This window comes from Oryzias latipes, chromosome 13 (genome assembly GCF_053564925.1).
Source record: "Oryzias latipes strain Hd-rR chromosome 13, Olatipes_Hd-rR_3.1".
Taxonomy (NCBI): domain Eukaryota; kingdom Metazoa; phylum Chordata; class Actinopteri; order Beloniformes; family Adrianichthyidae; genus Oryzias; species Oryzias latipes.
The window spans coordinates 33808112-33822300 of record NC_136249.1 but is presented as its reverse complement, the minus strand read 5'-3'; the positions used below and the strand labels follow the sequence as shown (position 1 = coordinate 33822300).

The window sequence follows — 14189 nt, the reverse complement described above, 5'->3', positions numbered from 1 at the left end:
ATGATGCACGCCTGAGGAGGAGAGAGGAGGAGCGAGGAGGAGCACGAGGGAGGAAGGAGGAGAGAAAGAGTGAAGAAGCAGGGATGGAGATGAAAGAGGAGAGGATGGATGAAGAAAGAGAAGAAAAAGAAAACCGATGAACATGAATGACATATTTACATAAAACAAAGAAAATAATGACCTTCAAAAATAAAAAATGCTTTTTATTTGAATGTCAGACAGTAAACAATCACAGGGAGTCCATTTTTTTCAGATTTATTTCTTTAACTCCGAAAAAAGTGAATTATGTAATATTTGTCTTTGTTTAAAAAAAAAGAAAAACTAACTAATCTGCCAGCAAAAACGTGTTTTTAAATTCTCCCCTTTGTATAAAAATACAATTGAAGTTGAATAATAATAAATACATCTGTAAACGAGACACATTCAGGTGTAAAAATGATTTGGTTTAAGACCCTCAAATAAATATTTGTATTTTATTCTAATATCATTTTATAATAAATATTTGCTCTTCCATGTCTCCGTGTGGAGATGGTTTCAGCTTTAAACCATCTCAGCTGTTCGTTTGGGGTCATCATCCATCCATTATGATCAGTCGGACCATCATTTTCATTCCTTCTGCTCTCGCTGCCTTTTATTTGTTTCCCATTTTATCTACGTTTGTTTTTTTTAAGTTTGACTATTCATAAAATCATACATATTTGTCTTTATGTTTACGGTCTCAGCCTGAGATCAGATCACTTGACGACTCCACCTTTCAGACCTTCTGCTGATCAAGCAGCAAGAAACAACATTAATCAGGAGGATGAAGACATGAAATTCCCCATAGTGTCCTGCAGATCCGCTGCTCCTCTTCCTCCTCTCCAGACCTTTGACCTCATCTGTCCCTCCTGGATCTGTTATGGATTCCCGCTGACCGCTTTCCCTTTTCTGTCAGTCGCTGACATCTTTACAGCTTTCCTCTTTAGTCTGTCATGACTGATGGTTTGTGGAGGATAAACAGGACAGAAAATAAACTTTAATTTAAAAGGATATAGAAGATAAATATGAAAATGACTAAATGTCAGGAGAAACTAAAGTGTCGATGCAGAAGAATCTGACAGAAATACCAATAAACTATGACATGAGTTGTTGCAGTAAAGAGAAGAGGTGACGTGTTTTGGAATTTAAAGTTAAAAAAACAGATCCTCTTCTCCAAGAAATAATCAGTTTAGTTCAAACAATAACAAATTTTTATTAAAATAAAATAAAAAGAGTCAGACTCAAACTGAAATAAGTGTCTCAGGGGTCTAAATCTAAAAAATGTAATGTAAAACTTTTTTATAAAAGAAACTGATAAATCCTACTTTTGGTCCAAAATGCGACAAATAGCAAAAGCATGAAAGTAAATCTGCTTTTTTTGATCAAACAAGACCAAAACCGTTCATTTACCTGCTTAATTACATCACAAACACCTTGAAAGTATTTTATTCTATTAAGTAGATCTTACAATGTGAAATTAAGTACTTTGAGTTTAAGTTTAGGCAAATTTGTTAAAAAGCTACATTTTTGTGTCAGAGACACAGGATTTTTTTTGGGGGGGGGGGGGGGGGGATCTAAGCCCTTTTTCTTTTCATGTTTTCCAAATATCTCCTGGAATTTGGCATGTTGACAGTTTCCTTATGTTTGTCCTGACGTCAGTTGGGGTTTTTGTTGGTTTTGCCTTAAAACTGGAGTTTAGGTTTGCAAGTGAGACAAAAACCAAACCTGAAGCTTTCCCCAAAAAATGCTCTAAGAGGCGGAAAAAAACAGCTTCCAGAAGATAGGCTGTCATCCCAATTTAAGTCACACAGAGATTCATTTACATTTGGTTATTTAACAGTTTCTTTTCCAGAAAAAACAAAACAAAACTGAGTCCCGTTGACAAATTCAATGTTAAAATGTGAGAAAAAAGCCTCAAACGTATCAAGAAATAGACGTTTGTTGTCTTCCGGTTTATAGGAAGCTACAGACAAAGTCATCCTTCAGCATTTTGAACAGTGTTTCCTTATCAGTTTGCAGTTCACCTTTCACCGTCTCACTATTCCACTGATATTTCCAGTGCAGTTATTTATTTTTTTTTTGCTGTATTCCACAAAGGTTTGAACTTTGAGAGTTGAAACACGAGAGAAAAGTGCGAAAATGTTCTGGTCTGTCTGAGAAAAGTGGCGAAAGTGTGTAGTGAGGAGTTTTACAGCCTTAAAACATCTATTCTGCAGATTTCACCTGCTGTGAGTTATTTTTATGACTGTCACAATAAACAAGGGAACACTGGAATAGATAATGATAATAACTCTCCCCTCTGATCAGACAGGAGAGAAAACTTTTTATGACTCTGCACTTCTTTATTTGGACCATTCTCCCTTGGAGAGAAAGAAGCCACCTAGTGGTAACTTGGCGCCACTTTCCCATTTTAGATCAGCTTCAAACAGGAAGTTTTCCCAGTTGCTTCTCTTGAGGAGAGAAACTTTGGCAACAAGAAGTCATTAGTTATTTAATCCTTGGATGAGCTGAGGTCTGAACGCGATTTAACAAAACGCTCTCTGGACGAACCTGAAGAAAACTTCTGCATCTCTCAGTAACAACCAGGAGGAAGAAGCACTAAAGGAGGAAGACGAGCGGCTTTTCCAAACTACCCTTAGATGAAGAAGGAGACCCCAGGCTGTGGCATAAATCACAGCGCTCTGAGGTCACTGACCTGCGCCTGCTGGGGAAAATAAGTCATGTGTTGCTTGAAAAGCCCTCGACTGCACACATAGAGTGCATAAAACGCACACAAACACACAGCGGTACACACATGCACGCCAGAGGGAATAGGATTACACAAACAATTAGAGTGCTGCACATAAACGATGGCCGATGACTGAGAAGCACTTAAATAAATGAGTCGACTTTTCAATAAAGGACACGTTTTTTTTCTTCTATAAATTCAGGAAAAGTAAACATGTAAACAGAAAGAAGATTCACAGGAAAAGTGGAGACCACTCGGACTTTTGTGGGTTTAATCCGTTTGTGTGTCTGTGCTTTTCTGATGGTTCCAATCATCGGACGTTGTGTTGTTCTTTTATGGTTTTGTGTTTGTAATGAGCCACATTGACGAGTTTAGTGCGTTTAGCTGCCATCTCCTGTCTGAGGAATCTATAAATACACGTTTATTGGTGTCTGTCTAACAGGAACACACAGACTTTACACTTGGCTGCAGAAATTCATCAAACTACAGCGAACTTTGAAGACAAATGATGCAAAACTCGAGGGAAAATAATCCTACGGACGAGCGGGCTCTGGCAAATTTCATTTCATTCTGTTGCCGTTTTTTTTTAATTACACGTCACAACATCAGACGGTGAAAAACGAGCTCGCTTCGAGCTGCACCGACACCACAAACGTCTGCCAACCTCAACGCAAAAAACAGGATTCAAAACCTCAACTGAAAAAGAAACAGCAGAGAGGAAAACTCCCCCCCCCCCCCCCCCCCCCCCCCCCCCGCCCCCCCCCCCCCCCCCCCCCCCCCCCCCCCCCCTGTGACTGCCCCACATCCTCCGCCCATCCTTAAATCCTTAAATCGCGCCAAGGCAAAATGGCTGCCATCACGGGGTGTTGGGGGGGCAGAGTAACCATCATCACCACCCGGCTGTCCATCAGACGAGGACACAAACAGACCGAGGACTTCCATTCCTCTTTATCAGAAAATCCCCGTTAGCTCCAGACGTAGGGCAGGTCAGCCATCTTTTCAGCGGAGTGCCTCCACCTGCTCCGCCGTCTTTCTGATGGAACTGCCACCCTGCAGACTTTAAAGCCATTTTTGCCAAAAAAAAAAACGAGTGAGTCATTTCTAGAGCCAAGATGGTACCGGGGAACATTTGTCCTCCTGCAGCCTTCTCTTAAAAGTTTGTTTTTGCTTTTATTTCCTAAAAGAATGCTGTAACATTACTTGATGATCCAAACCAAAAGAACTCGTGGTGACATCAGTGTTAAACATCAGAAATAGATTCTGTGGTGGAAAAATCCAAATATTTTAATTTTTTAAGGGAAAAAAAGTGTGTCTGGGTTCTTTTGGGTTAAGAGAAGGTTAAAGAAATTGATCTGTGAGGAAATTCCATCGTCACAATTCCAGAGATCCAGCATTAAGGTGGAAAGGAAGGAAAAATATGCAAAAAAAATTCAAGGTGAACATAAAATAAAGTAACATTACACAATTTTTTAAAATCTCTACATACACTATACAAACAGAAATGTGTGTTATTAACATTAAAAGAAATATTAAATGCATTTCTGACTGATTTTTGGCAATAAAAGCATTTAAAACATAACATGTCCCAATTCAAAATCCTGTGGTACACCAACTATACAAGTTTGATATTGGTGTATTTTTGTTTGTCTTTTTTTTTTTTTTACATCATTTTTGCTTTTATTGCTTGAAATAAACCAGTTTCAGTAAATCCCAGCTGTTTCAGACAAACCATAACCAGAAGAGTGAGTCTGTTTCTGTGAGCGGTTCTGTTACGAGAAGATGAGACTTTACCTAAGGAGTGGACCAGAGGTGTGGCGGACGGTTAGAGCCGGCAGAACAAACGGATCTGTGTCGGATCCGGGGTTAAGGAGAAACTTAAAGGTTTGATAAATCAATTAAAACCTGGCAGAAACAACCAAAACCAGACCAAACAGGAGACCAGCTGAGTCCAAACTGAGAAGTAAAACCCTGAGGGTCGTCAGCTGAAATGCAGACAGCTGTGGAGGATCATCAGTGACTGTGACAGGAGAACCACACAGAACACAACAGGACCAGAAAAACCACAATCCTCGCACAAATTTACTTCTGTTCCTTTTTCTCCTCCTTCTCACAGCGGTGCATCGGCAAAAACAATCCCTGATAATCCACTTCCAATGTGTTTTTTTTTTTATTTGTAACGTTTTGTTTTTGTTTTTAATTTGTAAGATCATTTCTTTATATTTGCAGCTAGGGATGGAAATAGAAGCCCCATGAAGCTTCCCTTGTGGTTCATGTAATTGTGCTGGAAAAATGAACCAACCATTCAGGGCTTTGAAACACAGAACAGCGACATCTGGTGGCGGACTGGACGTATATCATCTGCTTTAACTAAGCTCCTTGCAACACTTCAATAGACCTTTTTCACACTTCCGCATTTTTTGACCGGAAATACGTCAATGACGTGTAAAACAACTTCCTGTTAGCGTAGCAGCAGATATGAAGAATGGCAGAGTCGAAGAGTTGCAGTCTCTGTTGCGTTCCAGGCTGTTCGTCTTCCTACCAAAAACAGCCTTACCTTTCATTTCATTATTTTCCTGTGGATCCAAACCTGAAACCCAAATGGATATAGGCGATGCGAAGAGATGAAGGGCATAGTTTTAATGTAAACACAGGTAGCACCCTCTGCTGCCGGCACTTACTAACTTCGCTCCGGATGGGGTGCGGCTGCGTCGTTCGTCGCCTGAAGAGTGGTGTCGTCCGGAGTATTTTCCCTTGGAAAAACTTTACTGCTCCTTTGAGAAGGGAGTCAGTATATGACAGAACCTCAGACGTCAGTCTATGCAGCTAAGCTGTGAAGATACTAGCATACGGTGGCTAAGCTAAGGCAGTAAAGATGGATCAGGACTACGTGACACAGGTAAGGTTGTTCATAATGTGTTTGGTTAACGTTAGTCAACTATGTGTACCGTTATTGGATAAATGCATTTCTACCTGAAAAAATTAATATTTATAATAAAAGATGTTCATGCTCTCACCTATTTTAATTACATGTATTTAATCACTTTTGAGCATTTTGTCATTTTGTAATTTCCTTAACAAAAATAAATTAAATGTATTTGTAATTAAATACTTCACATACTTTTCAAAACATGATTACTGTGTTGTGTTGAAAGGTAGCATAAATATATTAAGACTGATTTTTAATTTCTTTATCTTCACATGTGCTCTGGATGAGGCTTTGGATTACATCCATGACTTAGAAGCCAAGTTCCTTTGCTGGACCCAGGAGACGATGTCATGGCGGACAAAAGTTCCTCGTTCAAGACCTCCTAACTGACATTGGATCTAAGATCATCATTCCACCTTTTAAGCTTTCAGCTCAATTCAGCAAGGAGGAAAATGAACAAATCCAAGCCATCACCCGCCTCAGAATTATGGTGGAAAGAGTGATCGGTAGGATAAAGTCCTTCCACATCAGGAACTCTCTGTGCCGCTCACACTGATGGGCGGTGTGAATCAGATCTGGCTTAACCGCCGTGTTTTGGCAAATTATCAAGGACTTTTTTGTTTTGAAGAGTGAATTAATGTTTGGTATGTAAATAATGTATAATGTTCAAATAGTATGGAAAAATTTAGTGTTTCCACATATTCTTAAAATCTAATTAAATATAAATGTTATATTCGTAATATTTTTCTGTTGAAATGTGACTGACTACACAAAAAATTAGATGAACAAATAAAACAATTTTGGTCAAAATTGTGCCTCATTTAATTTTTTGGTATGCAAATAACATCAAACATTTACAATAAAAAATAACATTACAGATCAACAGTAAGACAGAAGGCTGAACTGATTGTTAAAGACAAGATAAGTGTAATTTAAGGTATGCATTCATGCATTTGCCACAATATATATCCAAGTTCTCTTTCATTCCATCTCAGAAACCCATCCAACACAGCCATGAGAGGTTGGGGCTGCACCTGGCATAATCTGCTTCCAGATGCCATCAGATATGGATCTGGCTGTGGTCCTACACAAGAGAAACACAACACACAAAAGTTAGACATAAACTGTCAACCAGGACAAAACTGAAGTTTTAATCATCGGTTCTGAAGACAAGAGAGAGATGATTTTACCACATCTTCATAATTTTAAACCTTCTCCATGTGTGAGAAACCTGGGCGTACTTTTTGACTCTGAGCTAAATTTTATCCCACACATTAAAAATGTCGTTAAGACAGGATTTTATCATCTCAAAAACATTGCCAGAGTCCGCCCGTTCCTCTCTCTTGCCAGCACAGAAGTGCTAATGCATGCTTTTATTTTCAGTCGTTTAGATTATTGTAATGCCCTGCTCTCTGGTTTACCCAAAAAGTCTCTTTCAAACTTACAACTTCTACAGAACTCAGCCGCACGAGTTCTGACGAGGACCAGAGGGCGGGAACACATTACACCGGTTTTAAAATCGCTGCATTGGCTCCCTGTGCGTTTCAGGATTGATTTTAAAGTTCTTTTAATGGTTTATAAATGTTTTTATGGTCTTGGGCCTTCTTATTTAAATGATATTCTTTTAAAATATGAGCCCTCGCGGACCCTGAGGTCCTCCGGTGCTGGCCTCTTAGTTGTTCCCAAGGTGAGGACCAAAACTTATGGTGAGGCTTCGTTCTGCCATTATGGTCCTGGCCTGTGGAACGGCCTTCCGGAGAGACTCAGGGCCGCAGAGACAGTAGAGGTTTGTAAGAAGAGGCTCAAGACTCACCTTTTTAATTTAGCTTTTAGTTGATTTTAACTGCTAATTTATTCTATTAGTTTTAATATATGCTATTTTATGTATTTATTTTAATTTTATGCATCTTATTCTCAATTTTATGTATTTTTTTTTCTTCTTTTTTATGTTTTTAATTTTAGCATCTTATGATTTTAGCCCCAGTGTTTCTTGAGGGGATCTTTTCCTCCAGGGATTGCCGGCTTGGTCAGCGGTTGTTGCTGCAGTTGTTGCCCTTGCTGGGGCGGCTGGGGTCTAATTTTACAGCTTTTGGGTGTGAGGGGGACCCCGGTGTTGTCCCGGTCTGGGTGGGCGCTGTGGCGATGTTCCGGTGGCCGGGCTGGCTCCTGGTATGAAAGGATTTCCAGATACTGTTTCCTCACAGCAGAGCCAAGCCATGCTTGTTTGTTTGTTTATTTATTTATTTATTTATTCGTTTACAGTTACATAGTCATATTTCATTGTACGTGGGAGCCATGGGTCATGTGCTTTAATGGAGGGGAGTGGGAAGGGTGAAGGGTGGGTTGGGGTTTTTATTGTAATGTTGTGTGTTTACTGTTTTTAGTGTTAAAGCGCTTCGAGCTGCAATAAAGTGCATGAGAAGCGCTATTTTATAAATAAAGTTTGATTTGATTTGATTTGATAAGTGCATAACTACATTTAAATTTAATTCATTATATCTGCTGTAACCATAATTTGGTTAGTCATAAGATTAGAAAAAAAACAAACTTAACTTGCTCACAAAGCAACAAAAAGTTAATCACCTGTATATGCCTTGTACAGTGTGGACCTCTGACCGTCCCTGCCAACTGTTTTGGGCTTTTGCACCACCAGCTCACTAACCGGTTCAGGATGGATTCCCTTATAAGTAAAAGGCAGAAAGCAATTACAGTCTGTAGTCACTACTGGGGGTGTTTTTATAATAATTTACAGTTGTTATGGATACACATCGGTTCTTAAATCCTAATGACAATTTGATCACAAACCCACCTGTGCTCTTGATCTGTGCCATCTTTGCAAGCCACTCGTGCAGGCCAGGGGGGTGGAGCAGCCTGCAGACCCAGCTGTGAATAATGTGCGGTCTGGAACAGGATGGCAGCTATGTGATTGCAAAATCCTTTACCAGCCGCACAACTGCAGGAGAAAGCTTTCAGGTTGGCACTTTCTGCATCCAGTGATATCTAGACACAATAAATTAAATAGGTTAAAATTAGGACATACTTATGTTGCTACATCAATGTTCAGAATGACATGAAACTATAACTGTCAGTAGGGTGACTAGATTTGAGTTAGTAAAAAAGAGGAGTGAAGTGAGTTTGTGAGATATTTCATCGAGAGTAATTGGTGTTCAGAGCTGCATACATGAAGCAAATATAATTACATTTCATCTATGTTCAATGTTATTTTATTATATAAGTATCAAAAGAGAGGACATGTCCAGGAAAAGAGGACTTCTGCTCACCATACTTTCAGAAAAATAATACTAGTAAGTGAAGAAAGTGCCGCAACCGCAGCAAGAAGAATGAAGACGCATTTGGGCAACTTAACATTTCTTATTTACAGCTTCACCAAATTTTTGGGTGTTATGTTAATCTCATGCCTTTTCACTTAAACATACACACAACATATTCACTGCGATGTGTTATGCCTTATATTACAAATTAATAACACCAGGATTTACAGTTGACGTAAACACACAGAGTTACCGTGATGCGGCTATGGCTAAGCTAGCTGAAGCTTACCTTGGTAATTCTGGATAAACTCTTCGTGGACGAATTTATATCCCTTGTCCAATTTGTTTCCTTTAGTGGACGAATGCATCTTCACACTTTTCATCACATCGGTGCTGGTGAACTTCGGAACACAACTCAGACTCTTCGAAAACACTCTAGGCTCTGCCATTCCTCCGCAAGCGAAGCACAAACCGGAACTAGGTTTACACGTTGATGACGTACTTCCGGTTTTTGCGAAAAAGGTCTATATGGAAATAATGAAAAAACGTAAAACAAAACAATGTTGTTAACGATGATAATAAAACAACGTAAAAAACCCAGAGTGTATATTTGTATAAACCCCTTTTTGTTACTTTATTATTTTTTATTTATTTGTTACATTTAGTGTGTGTGGGGAGGGAGAGGGGAAGAATGTGAGGGGGGGGGGGGAGTGGAAAAGAATAAAAGGAAGAGAGATGGAGAAAGGGGCGGATACAAGCACTAATTTGAATACGTTATTATTTTAAGCTGTAACAATTAAACCAGATCTGCTGGAAAGACAAATATTACATCAAAGGTGAAAGTCTGACACCAAGATGAGCGGAAGACATCTGTCCATCAATACACTGTGGGTTAGGAGGGGGGATGAAGCAGATAGGGAGCGGTGTGGCAGTGTGCACGTGGGGGTGGAGCTACATGCATGCTGCCGACGTGAACCGTGTGTTCATAAGGGGAACCAGATCCCCTCAGCCCGACCACCCAGTCCAGGAGAGGGGTGGGGAGACCCCCAGGCCAGGAGCACCCCCAGCGATGGCACCCATGCAGCCCGAGCGTGGGGGGGGGGGGGGGGGGGGCACCCACCCACCCAGCCAGGCGCAGAGGAGGCCCCCCTACAGGGGCCCCTCCAGCACCGGGAGGCATAGGCGAACCCGGTGTCTGGGCCCCCAGGCCACAGGACAGGCGTGCTTGGTCGTACCAGGCGCCACCCATGGGGGCCACCGGGCGCCGGACACCAAGACAAGGGCCAAGGACAAAGCCAGGGCCCCGAGGACCCATGAGCCCCCCCACCACCCAGCCAGCGCCCCGTCTCCGCGAGCCAGCCCCAGCATCCGACCCAAGCAACCCAGAGATCGCCGTGCAACCACAGCCCCCCCCCCCCCCCCCCCACTACTCTACCCTCTACAACCCTCCTCACCCGCCATATTATCCAGACCCTCCTCCCGTTCCCCCCCTAATGCCGTCCCCACTCTGAGATATGGAGGGAGAGCCCCAGAGGATCCCTGTGACCCAGCCCCCAGGTCCGTCCCACCCATGCACTCTCGCACACACACTCACAGTCTTCTGCTTGCCCCCCACCCCCCGTCATCACGCAGTAACCCCTTCGGCCGATCGACCACCAAGTGCCGCCCGACCACCACCACAGCCGACAGGAAACCCACAAGCCTGGCTGCCCTGAGAGGTCCAGACGGGTGAAGACCGGCCGCCCCTCCCCGACCCCACCAATGTATGGGGGTGTGGGTGAACTGTGTGTGTGCTGCAGGTAGAACAGGAGGTCTGTGTGGGTCTAAAGTGGAAGTTAAAATTAGGGAGGGGGGCGCAGTGAAAGATGAGCACGGATGTTTCACCGTACCCCCCTCCACCAGAACATCCCCACAAGGCCCTAAATGTATCAGGGTGTCTAACATGCGAGTAAAAGTGGGATGGAGGGCGGGCGCCGACGCAACCCCAGAGAAGGATGCCCCCAGTGAGCCCCCCCAGCATGACCCACCTATCCAGTTCCCGGAGCCCTGTGGGCCTGTGTGCAATATTTGTTTGGGTGGGAGCGGGGAAGAGCAGGCGGATGGGCACAACCGGGGTAAGAAGGCTCCCCCCGAGCGACCGGCCCCCCAGCCGGCCACGGTAGGCGCCCCCCCTCCCAGGGGGGCCAGGCAGTCAGGAGGTGGCAAGCCAGCTGCAGAGACAGTCGAGAGGAAGGGGCCCGGTGCCAACCCCGAGGTCCAGCCCCACCATTCATGCCCTGACTTCCCTAAGGGACTAGCACACCGCCCCCCCTCCTAAAAAGTAAATAAATGGAGAGCCAAAAAAAATAATAATAATAATAAAATAAAAAAATAATAAATTATTTTAAAAAATAATAATACTAATATTTTCTTTTTAAATTAAATAATAATAACAATAATCTAATAAATATCTCCACTACTCTAATGGCTTCTTGCCGTTGAATATTGGTAGAAGTATTTTGTCTTATTGTCTTATTAGGAGAAACCGAGTTGAAATGATCCTGAGCCACAGTACGTTTTTTTTTGTGTGTGTTTGGTTTGTTTGTGGAAAATTTAGTTTTTTATTGTTTATATTGGTTCTATTCGTTGCCAGCAGGAATCCACACTGGCTGGATGCTAACACACACAACAGCCCAGCTGACACACTTCAAGGGACACAAACGCACAACAAAAGGTGTCAGCTCGACTGAAATGTCAGCGCGCACTATCTCACCGCAGCAGCAGGTCCCAACACACGAAAACACAAACCCCAAAATAGCAAACGCAACGAGAAGAGCCGGTGATTTGCAGACACAAAAGCACCGACGCACAAACAGACAGAGGAGCAGGTGTTTGAGGCGGGAGCCGCATCACGTCAGTCAGAGAAGAAGCAGAAAGAAGAGCCAGAACGAGTCTGTTCACCACAGACGAACCGGAGAAAAGAAATCATTTCATCAGTTTAGTCCAGACTCTGAGGTCTGTCCCTGACGAGAGGCCCAGACGGTTCCAGACGGTTCCAGACGGGTCCAGATGGTGGCACCAACATGTCCGAGACGTACTTTGGTGCTAAAGAAAGAGTTGAACACAAGCAGAGATGTTTTAAACAGGAAGCCATGAAAAGACCCGAGGACGGACTGAAGTCCTGGTTTCAGTCCAGCAGCAGCGTTCTGGACGAAGGTCGTGTTCCACAGCCGCTACATACAGCTTGCACATGTAAAACACGAGGAAAAAGGGAGAAAAGTTGTGGTCTTTCCGTTACATTTTCCAGATGTTTCATGAATGAAGCACGTTAAAACCACAGAAGTTAGAATAAACCACGCAAAGAACTTGTAAGTCTAGTAGAACATGAACCGTGTGTGATTATTGCGCTGTTTACATGCAGTTCATTAGTGATTTGTGCATCAGTTACATAATTTGAACGAGCTATAACTGTTATGATCGGGCGAAAGTTCAGAGTGACCCAAATGCTGAAACTCGGAAGGAGACTCAGACAACGAGGTAAGTTTGGGAGATTTAATGGAGAGGTAAGTGAGAGATGATTCTTTCCAGGCGGAGGCGCGGCTACTGGCTGGAGGTTTCTTGCAGCGGACTTCCAAGGGTGAATACACGGGAGACCAGAGGACAGCGACCAGGTGAGTATCCGGAGAGATTTTCCCTGAGGCTGAGCCAGAAGCACAATGTAGTGATGGGACGAGCGACACTGGTGCATCAGCACAGTGCCGAGAGCTCAAGAGTGAAACCTCGTATCGGTGCGTGTATTGCTTTAAGAAAGAATCACGTGACCGATACAGGAACTGTATCGTTTGGATGTGCCGCGCCAAAGTGTGTTTATAAGGAAACAAACTGTATCAACATGTCGTGGGTTTGTCGAATGGAGTTCTGCTTGATCATAGATCTTCCTAGGAAGTTTCCTCCGGTGTGGAATAATTTTGATCTCGTGACGCCAAACAAGGTAAATCTTTTTCTCCTTTATATACTATTTTTTACGGTGGCGCATTGCACTCACTTTATCAGTTTATCAAGTGAATGACCTGTGATACATATGAAAGTCAGTTAAAAAGCCTTACAGTTGCTTTATTCATGTTATCATGTAATTATGAGATCCTGATCTCATAATCATGAGATAGGGTGTCTATTTTTTTAATGCAATGTTCTTGTAAGAGGTTTGAATTGCTTTCAGATAAATCAACTTTTTATGTTATTGCAGGTGAAGTGTCGGCTCTGCTCCACAGAGCTATCTTACATCAATAACAGCACTTCATCAATGCTGAGGCATTATAGAGCTCGGCATGGCAATGAAGAATTTGCAGATACTCGTGAGAGTACCCCAGGTATGTTGAAATTCTCTCTAAAAATTGTGCTAAACATGCATGCAAACAGACAGGCTCCAGGCCTGTATCGAACCTCCAACCCTCTTGCTGTGATGCAACAGTGCTAACCACTACACCACCATGTCGTCTTATGTCTATTTGATATTGTTTGTAAAATTACAGTCCTTTTATTAAGCTTTTGACAAAATAGTTCCTTTTGGGCTGCAGTTCCTAACAAGCAAGCAGTGGATGAGGCAGTGGTCAATATGATCATCAAAGACTGTCAGCCACTCAGCTTTGTTGAAAATGAGGGATTCAGGGAGCTCCTGTATCACCTGTTTATTATCATGTGATAATAAAGTAATGATTAACTATTTTTTTAGGGCACATTCTCTGGAAAACATTAGATCTGGAGGTTGCAGAGACCCAGAAGACGAGGAACGCAACAGTTGACTCAATTATTGAAGTCCAACGCTACCTGGCAGAAACAAACACACCCAGAAACCAAGATCCTTTGCAATATTGGAAATTGAACCAGGAAATATACCCACATCTTCATCAACTTGCACTTAAAACTCTCTGCTCACCATCATCGTCTGTTCCATGCAAAAGAGTATTTTCCAAGGCTGGGGAGCTGGTGTGTAAGAGGAGAAATCGCCTTGGAGCAAAGAGACTCCAAAAACTTTTGTTCCTCAATAAAAATTCATGAACTAATCACTTTTTTGTCTTTTATTTCATATGATTTAACAGTTAAGTTGACAAATGTGCACATAAAAAGTAAAACAATTGTAATTTGGAATTTTTACTCTAGTTTGCTATATTTTACATACCAACTCAGTTTTAGCATTTACACGAACAATCTTTACCTGCAATGATTTCATAACTACTGCAGGGGTCACTATTGGGTGACCAACACA

General features: G+C 42.3%; 3 long non-coding RNA genes across 3 annotated transcripts; 2 read left to right on the top strand and 1 right to left on the bottom strand.

Moving 5' to 3' along the window:
- The first annotated feature begins 5504 nt into the window (after nt 1–5504).
- On the top strand, nt 5505–6087 carry LOC144981583 (uncharacterized). The gene is made up of 2 exons (XR_013647184.1): nt 5505–5642; nt 5961–6087. It is a non-coding gene; the product is annotated as an uncharacterized LOC144981583 (long non-coding RNA).
- A 528-nt stretch (nt 6088–6615) lies between these two features.
- LOC144981582 (uncharacterized) lies at nt 6616–8650 on the bottom strand. Its single transcript, XR_013647183.1, has 3 exons — nt 8482–8650; nt 8256–8352; nt 6616–6756 (listed from the first exon to the last, which is right to left on the bottom strand). It is a non-coding gene; the product is annotated as an uncharacterized LOC144981582 (long non-coding RNA).
- Nucleotides 8651–12416: 3766 nt separating this feature from the next.
- LOC110016178 (uncharacterized) lies at nt 12417–13989 on the top strand. The gene is made up of 3 exons (XR_013647241.1): nt 12417–12914; nt 13170–13293; nt 13656–13989. It is a non-coding gene; the product is annotated as an uncharacterized LOC110016178 (long non-coding RNA).
- Nucleotides 13990–14189: the final 200 nt, after the last annotated feature.